At 42.5% G+C, this 25,422-nt stretch overlaps 1 protein-coding gene across 2 annotated transcripts in view; it reads left to right on the forward strand.

Annotated features, from left to right (window-relative positions):
* The window catches only part of GNPAT (glyceronephosphate O-acyltransferase), a 920,813-nt gene that overhangs the window by 856,124 nt on the left and 39,267 nt on the right, over positions 1 to 25,422 (forward strand). The gene's annotated exons all lie outside the window — the stretch shown is intronic.

Raw genomic sequence — 25,422 nt, forward strand, 5'->3', positions numbered from 1 at the left:
TTAAAGATGGACTGGTCTTTATGTTGAGGGGAAGGGAGTTCCACAGTTTAGCTGCTGCTATGGTGAAACACCTATCTCCCCAGTTAACTGTCCTTGTTCTAGGAGTTTGAAGCATGTGAGCTGTGTTAGAGCGCAACGTTCTAGGGGTTGCCAAAGGTTTAAAGGAACTTCTCAAGAATTTAGGTCCTATGTCTTTTGTTGCCTTATAGACAATACAGAGAGTCTTAAACTTCGTACGGCTTCTAACTGGAAGCCAGTGCAGTTGGTCTAGATGACTGGAAACCGAGCTATATTTGGGAATCCCCAGAAGAACTCTGGCAGAGGCATTTTGTATTAATTGCAGTTTAGAGATAACCTTTTTTTGGGCATTGAGGAGGAGTGCGTTGCAATAGTCAATGCGCGAAAACACCAGTGTGGATATTAGTGTTTTTCCCGTGGCTATGGGAAGATACGGTAGTATTTTCTTTAGTTTCCTTAAGATGTTAAAGGAAGATGAGACTACCGCATTCGCGTGGTGATGAAAGAGGAGCTTGTTGTCAAATATCACTCCCAGATTTCTGACTTTGCTAACAGGTTGTGGTGGAGTTCCCAATTCCTCAGGCCACCATGAGGACCACAAAGGTTGAATCTTTCCAAAAAGCATAACTTCCGTCTTGGACGAATTGAGTTTTAAGCAGTTGGAGGCCATCCAACTGCTAATAGCCCTCATACCATTCTTGAAGTTTGCTGCCACAGTGGGTCCGTCCTTATGTATGGATAACACCAACTGGGTGTCGTCAGCGTACGTTGTCAGATTGATGTTATACTCTTTTATTACCCTCGCTAAGTCCGAAACATAGATATTGAAGAGGGTCGGACTTAGCGAGGAACCTTGAGGGACTCCACAGGGAAGGCTGAAAGTGGGTGAGGTGAAAGTGCCCAGCTTAACTGCTTGTCTGCGGTCGGTTAGGAAGGATGTAATAAGGTCCCTGGCTCTATGTTTAACACCAATGGCCTCGACACGGCCGATCAAAGTTACATGATCGACCGTGTCGAAAGCCGCCGACAGGTCCAACAAAATCAGGACAGCCTGACCACCCTTGTCCATTGTAGCCCTGATTTCATCTGCCGCCTTAATTAGGGCAGTCTCAGTTCCGTGACCTTGACGGAAACCAAACTGAGTTTCGTCCAGCAGATCATTAGTTTGAATATAGTCAGAAAGTTGTTTGTTCATGACCGATTCAAAGATCTTGGCTGGAAACGGCAGGGAGGCAATAGGACGATAACTGGAAGGTATTAAAGGGTCCAGGGAGGGTTTCTTAAGAAGCGGCCTGATAATGGTGTTTTTCCAGATGGTAGGGTAGGAACCTGTGGAAAACATGCTGTTACAAATATCTGTCAGCGGTAAGGAAACAATGTCCGGAATGTTGATGAGTATGGATGGATGGCAAGGATCAAGAGGGGATCCAGATTTAATTGACTGAATTAGTTTAGAAATGTCGTGTGGATTCGTCCTGGTAAATTCAGTAAAAGCTGTCGGGGACTCATGTATCTGGGAAGTTTTGGTCTTTAAATTAAAATCCTTAAATATGGATGTGACCTTTTCAGAAAAAAAGTCGGCCAGTGCATTGCAGAAATTTTGAGATGTTTCAGTTGGGGGATTAGACGGTTCGGAAAGGTGGTTGACAACTTCAAACAGTTTCTTCATGCTGCAAGAAGCTTGATCGATTTGGGTGGTGTAGTAGATGTTTTTCTCGCGTACTATGCTCTGCTTATAACCAAGAAGTGCAGCTTTATAGATGATTTTGTCTGCTGAGTTGTAATTTTTACGCCAGTGTCGTTCCATATTGCGACAGTATTGTCGCTGGAGTCTAAGATTTTCGGTGAACCATGGAGCCGAAGGGGTCTTCCTATTACATTTGTATATTTTTGAAGGAGCTAAAGTGTTGAAAGCTTCCTCCGCCTTGCTACGTTTTTCAACTGCTCTCTTCTCTTCTCTACCTTTACCAATACTAGCCATTATTTTATACTAGCCATTATTTTATATCAGTTAGTTTAGCTCCATTAATACAGCACTTTTCAGGACCTCTCTTGCTTTCACCCCTATCATAAATGTTTTCATTACTTTGAGCAGCATACTCCTCTCTCCTTCCACACCGACCCCTTCAGAACCTCATCACTATCCACAACTCAACGTGCATAGGACAAATGTCTGCATCATGAATGATTCACAGCTGGTCAAACTATTATCTCATTCTTGGTCGCTCCTTTCTCAGTTACAAGGCAATTTTAATCGATGCGTATTTGATTTTTCCCATCATAGTTGCATGGTAATTTTATCAGAGACTTTACTCTATTTGATGACCTGACATACTCGCATAAATTTCAATTGACTATCCACAATTCCTTTAAAATCATATAGCCTCCCAATCTATCAAAAAACGCATCCACATGCTTAAAACACAAACTCCTTTAAGTGCACGAAGAAACTCTAAACCCTGACCCCTCTATAAGCGATCTTATCCTCTACACAAATAGATGAGGGCATTGGATGAAAGCCCTGTACTCATTTCTTTCGATCACCACATCCAGGGAAATCCCTCATGGCCTAAGTCTTTCTGTAGCTCCTGCTCCCATTTACAGAGCAGATGCAACTATCTCCCTTATGCAGACTGCCTTCAACCTCTCCTCCTTCCCCCATCAAGCCCTACCCTATCTCCAATCTATCTATCTCTGTGCTCGTTCTCCATAACCAGCGGTATCCCAACACCTCAGCCCTGGACAACCCTCCTCCTGGACCCCTGATACAAACCACAACATCCCTTTCTCACACATTACTTGAATCCAGACTTGACAAGATCACACAGGACCTACAACAACTTAAGGATGACCTCCAATTCCTAATTAACATCAACTTAGAGCTCTCAAATAAAAGTTGGCCCAACAGGACACCTGGGAAGAATAGTCAGAACCATGCCTAATCTACTAACGTCTACACTAATTTGCCTACACACACCCCTATTAACATGCTCTACACAATCCCTACTCCTCTCCTGCGTTGGAAAACTACTTCAAATCCCAAAAACCCCACTAGACCCATTAGGTTCAAAGATCCACTGTTTGACAGAGATATCCATGCTCTCCTCCTCCTCGCCAATAACTCATCTTCTGACTATACAGACATTCCGGAACAAATCCAAACAATTCCTTTGAACCCACTAAGAGAACAATTCCAGAGCAGTATATAACTCCAACCATATGTGAATTTCCACCACACAGACTACCTAAGCAGACACTACATCTCATCTGAAATGTATGTTACTCAATTGTAGATCAGAAGTAAAGATCGTAGTGGACATCGCTCACCTCATCCTTACACAGAAACTCAACCTCATAATTCTTACTGAAACATGGCTAAATGATTCCTTCGCTCCTTTCATTGACCTACTAGTTCCTCCAGTCATGACATCCTAGAATTAAATACAACCTACAGTACAAGGTGAGGTATCTCCTGCATTCACTGTGACAATCTTTCAATGAAACAGTCCCAAAAAGTTGCTCTTCCCTCATGCAAATACCTACGCATTGACATTACAAGTAACAACAGACCACTATGCAAAATGCACACGATCTATCACACACCAGGAGCTAACCTCTCATTCTATTATCGAAATTTCATCCAACGCTGGACTGCAGTGCACCCTGATCTTCCTTGGAGATTTCAAACTCCATTGGAATGACTCTGTAGTAAACAGCCTTAAAACCTTCATAGATGACCTCAACCTGATCCACATTTGTGACAGTCCTACACACAACAAAGGTGTGAGCTTAGATCTATTCGTAGCTAAGGCCAATTCAATTCTACTGAAATCTATAGTCCCCTGTGATTGGACAGACCACCACTACCTTACCTTCTTCATCACAGAACTGGCAATAACTAATAAGGCTTAACCAAAGAAACCTAAACACTGGAAAAGGAGCTCAAGAAATATAAACCTGAATGTCCTGACAGTCATCAGCAACAATATATTGCCTCATCCGGTTGAAATATCGGATGTCCATGAGCTCAAAGATAATTACAACCATACCATGAGGAACATCATAGATTCAATTGCGCCCCTCTACAGTTAAAAGGATTGTTCAACAAAGACTAAACCATGGTACAATGGTAGCCTTAATGCAGGAAGACGCAATCTGAGACTTGCTGAACGTAAGAAGAGATTCTCACCGTCCCTCAATCACGTAAAGCATCAATTTCGATGGATAAGGCCAAGATATATAAAGAACTTCTCTGTAGTGCAGGATAAGCCACATATTTGAATCTCTATCCTGTGCCACTCTTTTGCCGCAGGACGCCTATTTCTACATCGCATTTAATGTCTTTTGACTTAATCACCCCAAATGAAGGGACCATCAAATTGTAGAAGAAGTTACTATATACTCGTGAAATAAATAGAACTACATCACTGCCTCAGCAAAACTACACTAAATATAACCAGATACCACAATTGTGTTGGTTTATCCTGCACTACAGAGAAGTTCTTTATATATCTTTGCCTTATCCATCGAAATTGAGGTTCAGAACGAGCAATAGAGAAAGTTGAAGCAGGTTCACCTGACTAAGGCTTTAACGCCGAAACGCGCCCGTGTTTCTTTTTTTCATCGACCGCCAGCCTTTGTCCTGGTTAATAACCCCTCCTTTAGGTTTTTAATGGAAAAATAATTCTGTATAATATTGGTTTGTATGTGTAAGTGAAAAACAATCTGTGTCTTGATATTTATGTACGAAAAGAATTATCATAAAATACATAAAAAAGAAATATATATTTGATATATGTGATGAAATTATAAAATATATACAATTGAATGAAGATATATAATTTCATATCAAAAGAATAAGTGTTTGAGTAATCTCATTAGAAAATAAATCTAATGTGCACTGTTTTTACATAAGATCAAGGCCTTACTTATTCCATTGTAAAAGTAATATTTATATTGTGGTTAGCTTGTTGTTTACCCCAACTGATACTGTGCCCTACAGCTAGCAAGATTCATTGTTGTTTCGTAGGGGCCCCCCTTTTTTCAAAATGGTAAGTTCATGGAGACCATCAGGGCGTCTTGCCAGTCTTCGTCCTCCACAGGTCCCACCAAGCTCTCCCAACGGGTTCTGAGGTGGTCAAGTGACTCAGGGGAATTGATAACAAGTGTGCGGTATATCTGGGATATTCCTCCGCAGCCTAGGCTGCCCAGGAGTAGTTTTTCTTCTGAAGGACTGAAATCTGAGAGCGTATTGGTGGGCAGGGAGTGCGCTTGGAGAGCGTGTCTGAGTTGAAGATATTTGTAAATTGGCTATGTATAAGGTTGTAGTTCTGTTGATAGTCTTAGGAGGGGTGCATGTGCGTCCCCGACCATACATCTCCAAGTCGTGTGATACCAATAAGATCCCAGGAATAGAAGCCGCTGAGCGAGGCTACTTCGACAAGAAGCAGGGCTAGATCTGATGGCAGCTGATGACGGTGGGCCAGGGCCACGTGGAGTCAACAGATAGTGTCTCGTGCTTCGGGATGGCATAAAGTAGCATTGGTCTCGTTTTACCAACTCATGTAGGACGCGTTTGATCCTGTCGGCTAATATGGAGGTGAATATTTTAACCTCGCAGTTAAGGAGCGATATCAGCCTATAGGCTGCGCAGGACGTGGATTGAGGTTGCGACTTGGGTATTACTACTGTGGCGGATGAAGCCAGCTCCAACGGGAAAAACCTGGTGTGGCAAACCTCCTTGTACAACGACAGAAGGTAAAGGATGAGGGTCTCCCGGGACACAGTTAAATATTCCATGGGAAAGCTATCCGGACCTGGGGTTTTACCCAGCGTCATACCAGACAATGCCTCTCCAATTTCCTCCACCACAAGGGGTTCGTCTAGCAGACGAATGTCTGATGTTGGCAGCCTGGGATGGGAGACCGAGTCAAGAACAATCTAGGCAAAGTTGTCTTCCTGTCCGCTGGTCGAGCATACTATGTGTGATAATAGTGGGCGAAAGCTTGGGCTAGCTCAATGAGGGTCTGCTAGGGATGGATTCAAGACCTCGTGGCAATCCTGTTGCCGGGAGACCAACCAGTAGAGCAATTTCCCGTTTTTGCCCCCCCAGCCGTAAATCTGGGTCATCGTGGCCTGCCAAAGGTGCTTGACTGTCTCGAGCTGAATTTCCTGGAAATTGTGGAGTGACATATGCCTGAGGAGCAGATTCCAACTGTCACTCCAGACAAAGTGCCTGGTCCTCCAATGGAGTGATAAGAGTGGAACGGTTGCGTTCCTGGGCTTTGAAATAGCTCCTGGAGGCGCCTCGTAGGGTTGTCTTACTTTCGGCCCATAGGGTGCAAGTATGTGTAACTGAGCCCTCATTTGTGCAGAAATAATCCCTAAGTTCAGACCCAAGGAAGTGGACACATTTCCTGTCCTGGCGGAACCAGGCATTGAAATACCACATGGGGTTCTGTCCCGGAGGTGGGTCCCCAAGATGAAGAAGCGAAGGGGAATGGTCTGAGATTCTGCAGGGCAAAATCTGGATCTGGGTCAGTAACCGACAATCAAGGGCAGATAGCAAGACGAGATCTATACAGGAGTGGGGGTGGTGAGCCGTTGTTGTGTGTGTGAATTGCTGCTGCTGGGGGTGCCAGGATTTCCATGTGTCGCAGAGATCCAGGGCCTTGGTCCAGTCAGTGATACGACTGGAACTAGTCCATGTGGACGCCAAGAGGGTTCGGGTGCTATCCAAGTCAGGGTTTGGCAACACGTTGATATCGCCCCCTATTATTGTGAGCGTCTGTGGAAGGCCCGAAAGAAGGCGTAAGAGGTCCCAGAGGGCAAAGAGGCAGGAGGGTACATAAACACATACCAGTGAGACCGCCCGCCCCTCCAGTGTACCCTCAAGGGCAATGAAACATCCAGCAGGTCGCATGTCACCCACATAACTACCAGGGGAAAAGAGCTCCGCAGGAGGATAGTGACTCCCCTAGCCCCTTGAGAGTACCCAGCGTGGAAGATTGTATCATAACTTTTAACACCATCGCTGCTGCAGCAATTCCCCTCCTGTGCTACCTGATCTCTATTCCCATTGTTCATGACGAGCTCAGCTCGTCATCAGCACAGCTCAACCGTGCCTCATGACGAGCTGAGCTCGTCATGAGCATCGAAGGGGTTAAGTGCTAGGAAAGGACAGTGCTCCCAAAGGAGATGGGTCTCTTGAAGCAACAGAACCTCAGGACGATGTCGCTGAGCAAAGGTTAAAAAATCTGCTTGCTTCACCCAGTCCAACAGGCCGTTGACATACCACGACAAATCCCGAAAGGTAGGGTGACCAGATTCTCAAAACGAATAACCGGGACAGGTCATAGACATAGAAGTAGGACTACAGTTTGCAACAACCCAGAACATAAAAGTAGGACTATTTGACAGCCGTCATAGACATAGAAAAGGTACTGCAATGACAGCCTCCTCCACAGACAAGGAATTACAGACAACAAATGAGAAGTCATTTATTGGCTGTAAACTTTGTCACAAAAGTGAAGCAAACGCAGCACAAAGAGTTGCTTTGGGTTTTTCGTTCCAACAGGAATCCTGATTTGCAGCCATAAAGTAAAATAGCGGTAATTGCATCAAAGTAGTGTTCCTGGGGGTTCCATGCACTCGCCCATAGATTTTGATGGAATCTCTAGTGGGAAAAGTATTTTACTTTGTCAAAGCATAGTATTTTGTACTGTAATGGAGACCCTTCCAATACAAAAAGTATGCTTCACAAGCACACACTTGCACTGTGATGCTAAGGTATGTGTATTGGTGCAAGGCAACCTAATGTGTTCCACTTCTAGGGATAGAACAGCAGAGCCGAATCTCAGAGGTATGGCGCTGTTGTACAGTCTCCATTTCATTAAACACAGCAACTTTAGTTACTGCTCTTTGTGAAAACGCAGCAAATCTGCCCCTTTGTTTCTCCAGGCCAGACACTCTTAACATATAATGGCCAGCAGTATGGATGACCTGTGACTCCTATACCTTGGAGCCCACATCGTTTGTAAAATTTACTACGCGCCAATTAAGTTGCTTCTTTAATTAATGATCTTTATATAATATGAAGGGCTACTAGCATTATGTGGCAGGGAAGCACACAATTGTGGCAGGTGGAATACCACATCATCTGGTGATGGCTGATGCCAGCTTCATTTATGGTTCTCTGTGTACAGCTGGAAAAAGATACTCTGTAAAAAGCTCAGTTACTTCCACCCATTCGTGTAGCACAGAGGGATCCACTCCTCCTGGTTTGTGCAAGTTCCTAATTATGGTTGCCTTTTTTTCTTAGTATCACAATATTTTTTTGACCCCTGATGGCTAGGTACAGTAAATAAACACAGCAGGGCAATGTTAAAAAGTATAGCAGATGTTTTTGTTTAAATTAAATGTAAAATGTGATGAAATTGCCAATATTTGTCTCTGGGAAAGATGGCAGCCCTAGGGACCCCCATCCAAATCTGACTTGTGCCCAAGAAAGTTTAAACAAATGGCTGGTATTTTTTGGGTAGTGGTGGAAACATGACACAGGCCAAACAACAAAGAGATATTGTCCCACAGCCTTTTAAATTCTTACGTTGCGAGTCTTGTGCTAGTTTGCAGGCTGGGAAGGCATATCTCCTGTGGCTGCTGATGGATCCAGTCAGGATCAGTTCTGATGTAGAGGCAGGGTCCAGACTTGCTGGTGCTGTCGGGGCTTGGAGAGACTAAGCAGGTTAGTTCCAATCAAACTCCTTTCGCTTCTGGCTGCTGCTTAATTCTGCTGCAGTCCAAATGCTCACTTTAAAGGGCAGAGCAGGGTCACACTGGGAGAGTGACCTCTGACTCTGTAGTGTAGTTCCTATATTCCCAATAGGCTCTGCGCATTGGAATAATATATCCTGTAGTTTAGACTTAGGACTTAGGTCAACTAGGTCTCTACCAAATACATTAAACTTAATTGTGAGTGCCAGCTAGCTCAGAGGTCACTAGAAACTTTCTCGAATTCACAAGAAGGGATTCGTTTCTGACAACCGCATAAACATGACAACTTTGTTTCCCAAGAATAAGAAATCAATCTCTAGAGTCACGGAAACAATAGATAACTATTTTACTCAGTCAATTGTGCATGCCTCGTTTCACCAGAGGTGCTGAGAAAATAGAGAGACGAGAATTTTCAATAAAAAGTATTTATTGAACAGTCTTCTTTTTCAAGCATAAGAAATGTACTGCTACAATCGTAATACTGGTTATAAAGTACAGAGTATATAATACAATAAGTATTATAAAGTAGTACTGTAAAAGCATGATATGGTTTCTAAGCCATAAAACACCTAAAATACATATAATACATACAGTGATAAAATAATAACTAAAAGTTCTCAACTGGTGCTTCTAAAATACGCCTACCCTGGTGTACCTAACCTAAGTCTAGTACAAGGGAAGAAGTAAGTGAGGAGTAGCTTAAATTTAGTATTTCTCTGCCAAGAATCTACCCAAGAATTCTTTAAGGGTCTAATCAGCTCCGTACCTTGGTTTAGAATGAAAGAGGTCTTGTATCTCTCTCTCAGGACTCGATTTCCCAGCAACCCACAAGAATAGCCTGGAAACACTGGAGCTGGATTTCTCGGCAGGAGAAAAGACAGAGTCTCTCAGTGCGTCTGCTGGAGGGTAGGCTTCCTTCGGCACTTGCTGCTGCAGGGCGTCGGGCAAGTAGATAGTTGATCTGCTCCAAACCTCTGTGTGTTTGTCTGGGCAAATGTAGGCATATTTATACTTTGAAGGTGCCGAGTTTGACGTATAATTGGACTTAATAACGTCATCAAAGACTCCGTTCTTCATAACTCCATGATTTCCTAGATAAATTAGTATTCAGGCAAGGGGAAGTCCCTAGCTGATGAAGGCGGGTTTTTCTAAGAAATCGTTGTTGATTCTCAGAACTTAGTGGAAGTAGCCATGCCGTATTTGGGCTGCATAGGCTCAGTCTAAATATGGTAATGATTTCTATGCCTATATAAGGATCAGGTAATTTATACCTATATAAGGGCATGAATTGGGAAAATTACACTAGGGTCCTAGATTCATTTACAACACTCACTCCACGATATTAAGTTCAATAAAACTGAATGTATAAGCACTGAACATATCTAATGGTAGTGTTTACAATCCCACCCAAAATACAATTTGCATTTGAAAAGATTTGTTCACATGAAATGACTATAAACTGTATGAAACAACAAGTCAACAGATATGAAGCATATTATGAGAGCATACATTCTAACCTTTATGAAAAATGAAATGACATTCATGAAATGTCTTTCAAGATACAGAAAAAAAGTTGAGACCATCCCATAGCATACTATTTAAACTGTTTTGTTTTTAGGACAAGGCTAAATATCGTCATTAGGAAGTTTTCAAAAGAAATCTTGTTCTCTAAGAATAGTTCTACTTTAAGCAGATTACTCTGTGCCAAAAGTTCTATTTTGGAAAAAGTTCAAATTGTTAGACAGTTGGTTTTGATAAAACGAAGGCCGAATTTCAGAGTTCAGGGAACGCTGTGTGCATGAATCAAAAGTTATTCTCGGTGTCAGGAGAAAACATCAGATCGTCTAGCCTGGCAAAGAAACTGTCTACCATAGTAGGCGAAAGTGGAGCCACTTCAGTTAGCAGGTCAAATGTGCAAATATGAGGATCATCGCCATAAGCGTTTGATGCATTAGCAATGTCCACAGTAGAAGGTACCTGTGTGCCTGTAGTGTCACGTATCTCACCCTCAGTTAGACTTGCCGGTAAGACCTCAATGAATGCCGTCATCATAATTGGCAGCCGTTGGGGGCAACACGATGCATGAGTCTTTACCAGACCTAGCAAAGTGTCAACATCCGATGGCAGGACTGATGGAAGTGTAAGACAAATTTCCAACACACATTCCTCTCCACAAAGCAAGCAACTTAGAACAGGTAAGATGCAATCTTGCCAGATTGGTCTGAACGATAGAAACCAAGTTGTGTTCAGATCTCTTAAACGAGCCAAGCCAAGCACCTGTGTAATTCTCTCACGATACCTCATGGCAAGGAGGGCTTGTTCTATGGTAGTCTGGGTATCGCTGGTGATTGGACTTGCCATATCAGAGCAGAAGGAATAAAAAATAGAATTCCTGCTACGAGTCCCAAGATGAGAGGCAGGCCGCCGAACACAGAGTGCACGAAATTTGGAAAAATGCTGAGGACTGCTTTAAATGGTGTTAACAGTCCCGAAAAAATTGTCTTAAATACATGTGCGATGCCACTGGTATCAGACCTGTTTAAGATTGGACTTTAACATTTCTGCAAAATGTACTGGGCAGTTTGTTGATAATAAAGCATGTATCTCTGCAGAAGTCCTTGCAACTTGCAGATAATACGTTTTTTTAGACAAGGTCAGTGGCACAGTTTTTTGCAAGAGAATGACTTTCATTCTGCTTAAAGTATCAATTCGTATAGAAGAGTTCTTCAGTGAAGGCCATAACGCCGTCTCCTTGTCTGTCTTGCTCTTTGGATACAATACTTGCATACAACAAGTGACCCTGGATGACACACTAACTATATACGCTTTTCCTGGCAACATGCCACAACAGCTGTGGTCATTGAGCATAACGTAGCTGCCATTGGATATCTCACCCTCAGTTAGACTTGCCGGTAAGACCTCAATGAATGCCTTCATCATAATTGGCAGCCGTTGGGGGCAACACGATGCATGAGTCTTTACCAGACCTAGCAAAGTGTCAACATCCGATGGCAGGACTGATGGAAGTGTAAGACAAATGTCCAACACACATTCCTCTCCACAAAGCAAGCAACTTAGAACAGGTAAGATGCAATCTTGCCAGATTGGTCTGAACGATAGAAACCAAGTTGTGTTCAGATCTCTTAAACGAGCCAAGCCAAGCACCTGTGTAATTCTCTCACGATACCTCATGGCAAGGAGGGCTTGTTCTATGGTAGTCTGGGTATCGCTGGTGATTGGACTTGCCATATCAGAGCAGAAGGAATAAAAAATAGAATTCCTGCTACGAGTCCCAAGATGAGAGGCAGGCCGCCGAACACAGAGTGCACGAAATTTGGAAAAATGCAGAGGACTGCTTTAAATGGTGTTAACAGTCCCGAAAAAATTGTCTTAAATACATGTGCGATGCCACTGGTATCAGACCTGTTTAAGATTGGACTTTAACATTTCTGCAAAATGTACTGGGCAGTTTGTTGATAATAAAGCATGTATCTCTGCAGAAGTCCTTGCAACTTGCAGATAATAAGTTTTTTTAGACGAGGTCAGTGGCACAGTTTTTTGCAAGAGAACGACTTTCATTCTGCTTAAAGTATCAATTCGTATAGAAGAGTTCTTCAGTGAAGGCCATAACACCGTCTCCTTGTCTGTCTTGCTCTTTGGATACAATACTTGCATACAACAAGTGACCCTGGATGACACACTAACTATATACGCTTTTCCTGGCAACATGCCACAACAGCTGTGGTCATTGAGCATAACGTAGCTGCCATTGGATAGCTGCCTGAAAATTGGTTCTATCACTGTGGACGGTGTACCGTGCAGGTGGCAAGAGAGGTTATTTGCAGAACCTTCGCAGGCTCTGTGTAAATTAATACCCTGGCACAAAAGTGTACCACTTAGTGAGTTCTTACAATTGTTACCACTAAGGAATACTTCTTTTCCCCCATTCCAACATTTGTGTGTGTAAGGTAAAGTCCAGGTTGACCTAATGTATTCTTTACCCAACCTTTCATACATGCCTGCTGGTATGTGCTGTAGACAATACTGAAATTGGAAAATTGTCACTGGTATCATGATGGTGCCATGTATTATCCATTCAATGACAGGCTTCTCAGAAACTGTCAATGGTAATCTTTCCAGTTTTTCAATGCTCAGCACCGTATAGTCTGCTCCTCTTTGTGCCAAAGAGATTTGTTTATCTGTAAGGTTAAATACAGCAAACAATGACGTTGTGTTGATTAGACGCCATGGCACGTAGCCTGAACGAAGATTTTGTAACGTCCAGCCTAGCTGTATTATAGAACGTAATTGAGACTGGCCATGTTGTAACATTAGCAAGTCCTGTTCTATTATGTCAATTGCAGAGGATACAATGCTGTCCAAAGAATATATTCTGGAGGACAGAGTCGTTAACCCATTGTCCACTACAGAGAGAGCTTTCTCTAAATTAATAAGATCAATTTCTCGTATTCTTTCTGCAGTTTCCATTTGCGTTATTTTCCAAGCTTCGTTGTACGCAGCGTATATACCGGCATATATGAAATGTTTTTGACGTGGTTTGCGATTCCCCATTAAGAAATCTCGCAAATCATTGCCTTCTTTAAGTAAAGATAAGTGTTGTTTGATATCTGGAAGTGTAGATTTCTGCAGCCACTCAAGGCATAGCTTTCCTACACTGTAAGTAGTTACTATTCCTGGATGTTATCTCTGGGAATGTCTTGGATCTGGCCTATTCACTGTGAACCCTTGTGTTTTGTTCAGGAATCTATCTTGACAGTTGTTCGTGTCTGTGGGCCAGATTAACAATTTTTTCCAATCAGGATTAGTTCTGTTTTGTTGTAAAATCTGTTTTACGTCTACCTCCTCATCCGCAGTGTTATTACTGTCCGCTGCTGGCTTTGGTATGGTTGGTTTATTTAAATCTTTTATCTTAGCTAGGCCAAGACAAGAAGTTTGTTGAACAGTGTCATTTAAAAACATTATTTGTTCTGGTATAATGCAGGCTCTGAACAGGGCTTCTAAACCTTGCACCTGCCAGCCTTTCGTGCCCCAGACAGTTTTTGTCTCAATGCTGTCTTTCCAAAAGTCAAAACCTAATGTAGACAGCTGAGCATAAAAGTTTGCAGAATAAATTTGTTTAGTATTGGTCAACAATGTTTTCATTCCTGTCTTATTCACATTTTTTAAATAAAACGTTTCTGGATTTGTAACATTGAACCCTGAGAAGTACGGAAACTTTTCATAAAATGTTTTTGAGCTGCCCTTTGGCGGCGTTGGACAATGTTCCCATTGATTATAAGTAAAAACATTTCTAGGGTTTGCAGATCTATGCAAATAATGGTGACCATAATGATTAAAACAATACATTTGTTCATAATATGATGAACCTTCTAAGTATTCATGATCTGTAAATTTAGCTGACATTTCTAAGTCTGTCATCATGTTATTAACAGTTTCAAAGTCCCAATCATCAGAAAATGTGCTGGGTGATACAAAGTCACTCAAAGAAACCTTGAACTGGTGTGGAATCTTCAGCAGTACCACAGGGCCATAGATGTCATAATCAGTTCTGTCCCATGCTATACCACCAGGTATAGGAACAGCTGTGAGGTTCACTGATGAGAGGTCTCTTCGTTCACGATGAGATGATTTGTGAGGTTTCAGGAGCAAGTTGATTTTCTTACTGGCTATGTCCATTGTACTGTATTTTCCATCTATCATTTTTCCCAAGCTAAAAACCAAATGAGCCAGAGCAGGAGGAACAGTACACCTAACACAATCCAAAATTCAGTCCATGGTGAAACTAGATATGTTTTTTCAAGTTGATGAAAGAGTTCTGTTATTTTTTCTTTGAAAGTTTTATTTGCTGGCTTATCTTCAGGTTCACTAGGATCCTCAGAAAATGTATCAAAGTTGATGAAATAGCCAGAGGCAGTTCTGTCAATTGTTGGAATTGCATCAGGATTATTATTAATCTTTGGAGCTGCTTCTTCCTTTGTCATATTTGTACAGTCAGAGGGTACATCATTGTAGACAGGAGTTTCTTGACAAACTGTTATTTGGGTCTCAAGAGGCACAAGTTCCATGGCTGTTTTGCATAGTCCTTCTTTTCTTATTGCAGGTTTATCAAAGGTGATGAGTCTTTCAGTTTGAACCTCTTGGATAGTAGCAAGATTTGGTCTGCTGCTACTTCTTGGGAGTCCACTGGGCCTACTACTTATTATTTGCCACATGATGTGGTTTGACCAGGTCGAAGGACACAACTCTGTTCTCCCGTTTACTAGCAAGGGGCAGTAGTACTACTGATCTTGTGCCTTGGATTGCCAAGACAGGTATTGCTTTTCTGTAAGAAGGCCCAAATTCCTTCTTTACCGCAATCTTTTTCCTGACTAGATCCCCAATATTTGGAATCCAGACAAGTCTTGCTGGGACAGGTGGTTTTTCTTCAGTGGTGGTTGGCTTCTGTATCGTGTTACTCAGACTTCTTCTTGTTTCATTTAAGTCCTGTAAAACAGCCAAACGATCTTTGACATCAAAGGGTTTTTGTTCCACCACTGAAGTTTGACAATGGAGGTCTTCGATTATCATTCTAGTACCAAATAGTAATTCATATGGAGTGATTCCACCCAGAGAGTTTCTTGGCAGATTGTTAAGACTACGTTGGGCACTTATTAGATGTTTGACCCACCCATCACCCGAACCTAATACCGTAGCTGTTATGGTTTGCTTTATGTCACGGTTCTTTCTTTCCACTACCGCATTACCCTCAGGATGGAAGGGACTAGAATACGGCAATGCAACGCCCAAGCTAGCCATGGCCTCTTTGTAAGCTCGAGAGCTAAACACAGGACCCTGGTCAGAATGTAGCGTGCCTATTGCGTATGTGCCGATAAAGACTCGCAAATCCTTTATAACAGTTCTGGCGTCAGCCGAGCGCTGGGCCCACATCCAAATAAATCTTGTGCAGGAATCCACGGCGACCATGATATATTTATAGATGCCATCCCTTGTTAAGGGACCACAGTGGTCCAGGTTAACGCACGCTAGTGGTTTATCTGAAATCAGAAGGGGAGTCTGTGCAGGTCGCTTCACTGTAGAAACTTTCATTTTTTGCAGATTTCACATTCTAGAACATAGTTTCTAGTTTGTTTCCTCATGCGTGGCCACCAATATCTCAGTTTTAATAATTATACTGTGGCGGAAACTCCTGCGTGTGCAGAGACCAGTCCTTCATGTGCTGCTAAGATTAGTCCTAACCTATGTTCCATGTTTGGAATTGCCCGATCCCCCATTCCAGGGATTTGAGCAAAAGGAACATTATTTGCATCAGTTATATATGAGTACTTTACTGGAAAGCTTTTCGGGAGTGTCTTACCACTGTCTTTGACTGAAGCAGTGACAGCTTGCATTATCTTGCTGTCTATTTTTGTTTTTGACTGAGTGATTGCTGCTACGGAAGCCGTTTGCACAGCTGCCTTCGCGGCCTCGTCAGCCAATGAATTCCCTGCAACGTGAACGCCATCACGCTGATGACTCAGTGTATGAATCACGTGAGTCTTTTGTAGTTCTTTCTGTAAAATAACTATTTGTTCCCAAAACATTTTATGCTTGATTGTGCCACCTTTTGCGTCTTTGAAACCGTTTTGAACCCAGTTCTGCAGATACTCATTGTAAGATTGTACGCAGTAATATGAATCGCACACTATTAGTGTGGAAAATGTGCGATCGGTATTTTCAAGCGCCATCTTGAAAGCCTGTAGTTCAGCTCGCTGAGCTGTACAGTCTCTGAGTGATTGAGTTTTTGTGACCATAGGTCTGAATTTGCCTTTGTGCCAGTGACCTTTAACAATCGCGCACGCAGCACTATAGGCTTGTTTACCCCCAATTGCAGGCTGTGCTGATCCGTCTGTATAGATTATACATCCGTAATGTTCCGGAGGCAGAATCTCGGTCGGCAGAGGACATTCGTGTTCATATTGTAGAAATTCCTATGTCTTCAAATAGGGGTCAAAGACCTATTCAACGTCTGTTGCAGCAAGAGAGTTAACCCATTGTATCCATCTCGGATGTAAAGCTTTAGCATTCGGAATGCTCGCTTTCGTCACTGCTTCTAAAGCAGGTACAGGTGTAACGATCATTATGCGTTTACCCTGTGCTAGGGCTCTCTCCTTTGCTACTGCAGTTTGAACTCCTGTCAGAATTTTTTCTGTAGAAGTGAATTTTACTTCAGCTTGTGTGTACAAGTGTGATTTGTAAGCTATTGATACCTTTTCACCTTCATGAAATGTTAGGTATGTGAATCCGCATCTCCCTGGAATGATTCGGTTCACAAGATTGCTCACATTGTCGTGTGTCTCTAACTGTGTTTTTGCTAGCATGTCTGTTTGCACTAAGCGCAAAGTTTCCGTGTGTGTTTGAGTCCAATTAGTTGGTTTGAAATCAGGTTTGATTAGTTCGTAGAGAGGTTTAACCCTTTCTGCGTAATTCAAAACATAAGTTCTTCCAAAATTCAGGAAACCTAGAATTGATTGTAAGTTTTTCAGCGTTTTTGGAGGTTGGAGCAGCACACATTTCTCTAGAAAATTAGCTGCCAGTTTTTTTCCTTCACTTGATAACTCGTATCCTAAGAATAGGACGTTGAGGTGGGCAATTCCTGATTTCTTAAAATTGAATTTGTACCCTTCCGAAGCAAACCCAAGTATTATGGTGTTCACTCTTTTCAAGTGTACATCCAAATCATCGTCTGTAAGATAGATGTCATCGACATAAGATAATGCCTCATCATCGAACGTTTGTAGTAACTCTGTTACTCTGGCTGAAAATAACCCTGGACTATTCTTGAATCCTTGGGGGAGACGGCAACATTGTCGCTGTGTCCCCATAATTGAGAAAGCGGTCAAATGCCTGCTTTCAGGTGCAATGTTTTGACAGAAAACCCCATTTGAAATATCTTATGTGGTTTTATATTTTTTCCGCACAATGTTATTCATCAGTGCTGCACTATGTGCATTTTGTACTGCAAATGTTTTGCAACAGGAGTTTAAATGTCTGTAATCCAAAACTGGACAATACGAATTGTCTGGTTCGGAGACAGGAAACAAAGGACTGTTCATTGATGAGGTGCATGTTTCAATCACCCCTTGGTATTCAAGTTGATTTTAAAATCTCCCTGACTTGTGTTTTACCTTCTTGCTTAACTGGATACTGCCTTTGTGCAGTAGGCTGATTTTTTGACTGGATTTTCTGGTGAGGAGAGTCCTCATCCCATCCCACATGATTTTTATATAATGCTGGAGCCTGGGCCACAGTCCATTTTCTGGCATATGTGTATTTTTTATGAATTGGAATGTGATTTGAGAAAGGCTGGCCTAATTATCTCTTCGCCATGTGGGCACTCCCTGACAAATTCAGGTTGCCAGTCTTGTTCAGCTAGAAGAATGACATAACCCTTGGAAAGCTTATCCCAAAAGAGTGATTTAATTTTTCTAGTTATGTGCCCCTCCATCCGGAGTGTTACTTAATATAACTTGTGGAGTACACTAACCCTGGTGTCTGCAGTTTCAACTTGAATTCATTCATTCAAGTCCACTGTCTCCAGATGATCCATCAGGATCTTGCGAGCTATGGTGACTTCTGCTGTGCTGTCTAGCATTGTCTGAGCCCACTCCCCGTTCTTGAGTTGTGTCCTCAAGATCCTCGGCATGTCTGATCTTTACGCTTGCTACCTTCTTCTTGGTGAATTGATTTTTCTTATTTTTTGGAACGTGCTGTTCTTCTTTGGACTTCACGCGTTCCTCTTTTTGTTCTGATCGTCCTCTCCTCTCGGATTTCTGCGAGGGAGTCTGAACGATACGAGAGGAACGTGTATCAGTATCTTGATATCTATCAGGTTTTCTCAAAGTATCCCTATTCCTAAGGTTATCCCTCTTTTCAGAGGGCTCCCGTTGGGGAGACCTACCTCCCCGTTGGGGAGATCTTCCTCTGGACTGAGAACGTTTCTCTTTAGGAAGTGTCTGTTTAGTGTTTTCCCACTTCTTTTTAGGAGTAGTGAGATTATTTTTAATAAAAACTTTTTCAGGATTTTCAGTTAGTTGGGGTTTTAACGGTTTTCCACCCAAACTATCTCTACCTAGTTCTTCATATGATTTTTCATTAATTCTTGCAAGCTCATATGGTTTGTCTGTTATATCTGTTTCTTTTAATTTTTGGCAGTTTGCCACTGATGCTGCTTCAACTTTAATGTTGGCTAATAATATAGCCGAGACCTGTTTGAAATCTTTTAGTAATTTCATACCAAGATTTAAAGCAGGTTCTGGTCCGTATTCATTTTGAATCTGTCTCAGAACGTCTGGTATTATCGCCATAGACGGAACACCATGTATTTTTGTGTAGATTGAAGCAAAGTCTGTACCCCAAGTGTCACAGTCCTCCACATGTGGTGCTATCCCCATTGGTAAACAGATTTTTAGAATTCTGTTTTTCTCATGAGGAAATACTGCCTCTATCTGAGTAATTTTTTGTGCTTACCAAAACGGAATTTGTTTCCTTTTGGCCGGCAATTTACCAATGACTGATTGTATAGTCTGTGGTGTGATTTTGTTTGTGTTCCCCCTGGTGAGGGGTGTGCTGTGGAATCCTCACAGTAGGTTGGACTGTTAAGGTCAGCATGACATATTGAACCAATTTTCTATGTATTTTAATTAACTGTTTCAGCTGTATTAACAGTTTTCTACCTGTCATATTTTCTATGTCAGGATGTGGTGTATAGCTGGCTAGTACCAGCCATGTAGCTCCTGGTCTACCTAGTGGACCGAGCCTGGTAATGTGATTCTGATGTTGTACGGCGCCTTTAAACCAGAGCTGATGCTCTTGGTAAGTTAGTGGAATTTCAATGTCCTCGTAAGGAAAGTATTCCGTTGGAGGTTCCTCTACTTTGTAGTAGTGGAAACTCGTGTGTTTCTCCATCTGCTGGAGGAAAGTGAATCCATGAATAGAATACCTCTGTTTGCTGATATTCATGTGCCTCTATAACAAAGATTACTTTACCACCTCTCGATGATACTCCATTATTTATGAGTTTGTAAGTTATAGTTTTTCTTACATTTACCGGGATGATTATAATATCTGGGTCATTTTGTAGTGCTCTATTGTCTAAAGCTTCCTGAGCTGCTGCTGCAGCTCTAGTCAATTCCTCGTCACTATCCGTCATTATGTTGACCGAAAGTTTGCAGAGCAAGTTTCAAGGAAACAAAGTGTAGGTGCACAATATTTTGGAACACTGTATCCTTCAACGTTGAACAAACCAAAAACGAATACATAGGATTTTCGTCCTACTCAGTTTTGGCGGGTATTATCCTTTTACCCACTCCAGACGTCTTTTGGAGTATTTATGGGGAAAAAAAGGGGTCTGTGTGAAAAGCACGACTGAGTTACTCTAGTATCTAACGTTAAATTATCGTCTGGGCAAATGTAGGCATATTTATACTTTGAAGGTGCCGAGTTTGACGTATGATTGGACTTAATAACATCATCAAAGACTCAGTTCTTTGAAAACTCCATGATTTCCAAGATAAATTAGTATTCTGGCAAGGGGAAGTCCCTAGCTGCTGAAGGTGGGTTTTTCTAAGAAATCGTTGTTGATTCTCGGAACTTAGTGGAAGTAGCCATGCCGTATTTGGGCTGCATAGGCTCAGTCTAAATATGGTAATGATTTCTATGCCTATATAAGGATTGGGTAATTTATACCTATATAACTGCATGAATCGGGAAAATTACACTAGGGTCCTAGATTCATTTAAAACAACTCGAGTGAGCAGAGCAGGGTCGTGCTGGCGGTTCGGACTCCTGTTGCCCCGATGGCTGGCAAATGACATTCTTGCTGCGCTGTAGAAAAAGAAGTGAAAACCCCACGAGGAAAATCTCTCTCTTTAAAGGATTTTCCTTCCCACAACAGCCTCACCTGGAGTGACGTTTGCCGTGACTTCTCCAGCCACTACTCAAAAACCGTGCTCAACCCAGCCTCTATCCAGAAAACTGGATATTCCTTCCATTTGGAGGAAAGTGGTGGGACACTTCACCAAAAACCGGGATCGTCTGGGGAAAAACTGTGACATCGGGTCACTCTACCGAAAGATCATGTGTATGGGAGGTGTAGACTAGTGGGAAGTGCAGAGTAAGAGCCCACCGATGGGACTCGCTGGGTCAAAGGGGTTTGTACTAGTGGTGGTTTGCGGGATATTACCACTCCGGGCTGTGTGCAGGAGTAAAACAAGCGTGTGTGCCAGAACCTAAGAACGAAGAAGAAGGGTTAACCAATATAACAATCAATATTGTGCACAAAAAACCCCACCCCTTTCCACACTTCTACCCAGAAAGTATCTGTCTCCCTGTATGAAAAGCTTTTGGAAAAAACTGAGAAACATAACCTCGTGAGTATCATAAGAGAGGTAAGAGACAAGAGGGAAAGAAAGAAAAAATGACAAACCTCATCATTACAAGGGAAATCATTAAAGCAAAACAAGACATGACCTGAGCTGACAGCACATCGGCAGATATGAGGTCCCGGTGTATAAAGCAAGCCCAGGAGGTAAAGTAATAAGCAAGTGAAACCACGTTGACAAGCAGCGAATAAAACAGCAGCATGAACCATGAGTAGTGCAAGTGGTAGAGTCAAGTTGTATCCAGTTGCGGAGCAGCAAGAAGAGTGCACAATCAATGGATGCCGACCTCGGTCAGATGGTGAGACTGCAAGCCAAGTCACTGTCCGTGTGGAAAGTAGGGAGTGCAGCGATTTGGTCATCAGTGCCTGCCTTAGCGGCGGGAGATGGCGAGGGAGGCAGGGGTAGAGCGAAGTCAGGAGAGTCCTTGCTCTGTGATGTAATGCTCTTCTCGATAGTGAGGGCCTGCTTCAGGCTCTACAGTCCCACCAGTTGCCAGGGTTCGTTAGGGAGGCCTCAGGGAGAAGGAAGGGCAACAGTGCTGCAGTCCAGACCCCTCAAGAGGCGATGGATGGCTGCTACGAGCCCATGCAGGCAACAGGTAAGGTGTTAGCGGCGGAGCAGTGCTAAAGTGTGACCGCGATGTTGGTCTGCATTGCCACACCCCCAACAGATATCTTAGTAACTTCCCTAGAGCTCTGACGTACGTGTCAGTCTATTTCAGGAAGTTCAAGTAATTTCTGCCTCAGTCAGATCTCCAGAGCTTCGGTTGATAAGGGTGCCAGGCAGCCTATTTTAGGTGCAGTAGACCCCACAAGGCCCTCCTAACAAATGTGCAGAGATGCTACTGCAACTGTTCCCTAGTAAAGAAAGGTGTGCTTGGTTCTGTGCTATTAATGATTTGTGGTTTAGAGAGGCTGTCATCCTACAAAAGTGACAAATCCTAACTTATGCCCAGATCATGGCAGAAATTCTGAATAAACTGGTTGTGGTCTGTGGACTTTCAACGCTCTAACAGTCATTATCCTGTATGGAAGCCAATCAAGTCTTCATAAACATTTGGAACGGACTGCCTACCTGTGGCTGCAAAACGTAAACTGCTGCCTATATCTGATTTGAACAGTGAGGGATTTGTTAAGGGAGCTGACGCAGAAAAGCATGGCTGTAGTGTTCTTGACCTATTATATTTTGACATTTCTGGAGAAGTGCGCCTGCCTTGTTCGATGTAGCAGGATTTTGTAACCGAGCAATTCTGGACCTCTAGCTTTCAAAGAACATTCCCTAGAGATCATATTGACCGTGAGCCAGACTGTAGATCTGTTCCTGAGAAACACCTCGAATGCCAGATGGTTCCAGAAGCTGCATTTCTCAACCATTCCTAGTTTTAAGAAAATATTCTAAAACATTAATTTCTCAATTTTCTCAAGTATCTGCTCTTCATTGAAGTCTCAAATAAGCACACTTAGTTTACCTGACTCACCAGCATATACCCTGATAGGGGAAAAATGTTCAACATTGCAGGAACAGTTTCGATTCATCAAAAGGGTATTGATGTCTGCCAGTTGCAATGTTTATACATACGTGATCCTGATACACTCTTATAAATGTGTTTTCCGTATTCAGTTTAGTATAACTGGTTCCCAGTGTAAGTACAAGATGTCTAGAGTCTGGCAGAATTTCAGGATAACCACAGACTTTGTGAAAGATTCTGATAAAGTTTTATTGTCGGTACATTAGTGAATCTGAATATACTAAAAATGTGGCATCTAGCGGGCCTCCTTGGCTTGGCTTCCAATGTGCTGAAGCAGGTGAGACGTTTTTATTTAAGTGGATAGATGTGAATTGGGAAGGTTAGAAAATAAGGCGCAGTTTTTCTGCCACTCCATACCACACCTTAAGCATGGTTCTGATCTGTGGCGATAAGTACGCTTTTGGGATCTGCCATTTTTATGTAGCTAAATCAGGTTACATGGAGGTTGTTCTACTATGGCATGGTCTCTGGTTTAGACCATTTTGTTAGACCATTTTGTTAGGATTCTCATCTGTGTTGCATGTCTGGAAATCTGGTAGGGCTAGTTTTCTTATGCTTCTTGTGTTGTAAAAGTCTTAAGGGAACTATTGGTGTAGCTTTTCACTATGAGTTGTGTGATTTGTCTTAATCAGTGCAAGAAATCCCTGTCTACTGCTTTTGGAAAGTCATAACATATACTAGGGATAATGTTCATTTTAATCATTTTGACACAACTTGTCCAAGAAAGAAACAGTCCTGACCATGAATCAAGGTACTTTCTGACTTCCTATATTAAAGAGGGGAAATTGGATTATTGCTGAGTTTGCTCTGGTATTTTTGTTCCCAAATATTTAATTTAACTGGAAGCCCAGTGGAAGGGAAACTTCTCTTTTAATGACTAGACCTTATATCGTGGCACCCACTAAGAATTCTTCCTTTGTTTAACAGATTCCAGCAAGGAGGTCTTGGGTCTTGGGTCTCTTGCATGTTATCAGCATTTCAAGCTTTAGAAATGTGTAATCTTTGAGTTTTTTTGTGGATCCATGCCAGTATTTCAACTCTTGGGCAGCATTTGAAATGTTTAACTTGTTGGGATGGGGACCATTATAATCCAGCTGTCACACTATTTGTATTTAATTGAATCCCAATTAGCAGAATAAAAACTGATGGGTGGAGTGCTCGAAATATTCTCCGCCACTGGTAATTATAACGCTGCATTATTTCAGTCTGGACAAGAATCAACCATAGGCAAATAAGTCCTGGTCCTACTCTAGCCGAAATAAGCTCGCTTGAACGGTCAGGCCAGATCCGCTTCAAACAGGAACACACTCACCCCCAAACTGATTTCAGCCTATTTGAGCCCCATCAATGATGTATAATTTGAGTGAGCGGCCTAGTGAGCACAGGAGCCACACATTGGTATACCTGATGCAATGAAGGCATCTGACTTAGAAAAACAAAATGTTGATGGGTAAAATGTTTAAATTAATCTCAGCAACTTGTAATTACATCAGACCCATGTTCCAGTCTATATTTATTTTGTCCTCCGTGTAGACATAGTCCAGCCATGTGCAGATCAGACTTAGTGCTACTCTATTAGAAACATCCTGCTCAGTGGCATTAACGAATCTTGAGGCTCCCCCTGCAAAGTACACAGAGGCATCTCCCCGCTTATATTTATTGGACTACTCGTAGTTCACTCAAATTCAGTTCTGTGATCTGCATGATGCAAGTTCTTTGCAGAAAGCACATTAACCTTTTGCGCATTTTTTTGATGTGCCTGAACTGCCAATATACAAAATTATGATCTCTTTCCAGTTGGAACATTCATCACCAGAGTTATCTTGATTGTTGCAATAAAACAGCTGGATACACAATGAACTCTACAGCAGATGCTTTTTAACCCATGTTTTAAATAAACTAACCCCCCACCGAGCACCTGTCACACCACCCTAAAGTCTGCCCTGTAGGTAGGGCCAGGCAGAGTACCCTATCCATCTGAATTGGCCTGTGTAATGAAATGGACAGAATTGCAGATCAGCAGCTGTGACACCCCTTTGTGAAGTGGTGGCCATGGGCCTGGAACAGAAGGAGTCTGCTGGCATACTGCTCTGTTCGGTATAGATCAACCCAGTAAGCATACACACTGCTTTACAGTACCTCCATCCTATTTGCCTAATCTTTTCTTCCGATTCTAACTGGTGTACGAATTCTACCTTATGCCTGTAACGTGAAATGACGATCCTTCAGTTTGGTTGAGAAGTACCTAATGTCCCCAAACAAAACCAGTGGTGTCTGAAGGCAGAGGCTCCAGTCCTTGTAAGCCTGACAGGGGAAAAAGAGAGAGAAAGAGAGCGATTATGAAATAGGTAGTGGGGCAGGCTCGCTCCCCACCTCAGAGTGATGGTAAAGGATGCTGCTATTGGATCAGACCGCTTCACCGCGGGATCAGACAACGCAATCACAAAAGGTTATATGATTCAAGTATTCAAAGAGCTCAAATCAGTGATCATTTTAGTTAAGACTGATTTGTAACGCGAAGTAAAGGAAATATAGGTGGATGTTTCTGTGCTGAGTAACAGGGTATATACCATGAAACAGAATGTGGTTGAGCAGGAGCTCGCTGGCCATGGGCCTGCCTCCCGTGTACTGTGCTGGGGGGGGGGGGGGGGGGGGCAGGAGCTC

The sequence above is a fragment of the Lissotriton vulgaris genome, chromosome 6 (assembly GCF_964263255.1).
Source record: "Lissotriton vulgaris chromosome 6, aLisVul1.2, whole genome shotgun sequence".
Taxonomy (NCBI): Eukaryota; Metazoa; Chordata; class Amphibia; order Caudata; family Salamandridae; genus Lissotriton; species Lissotriton vulgaris.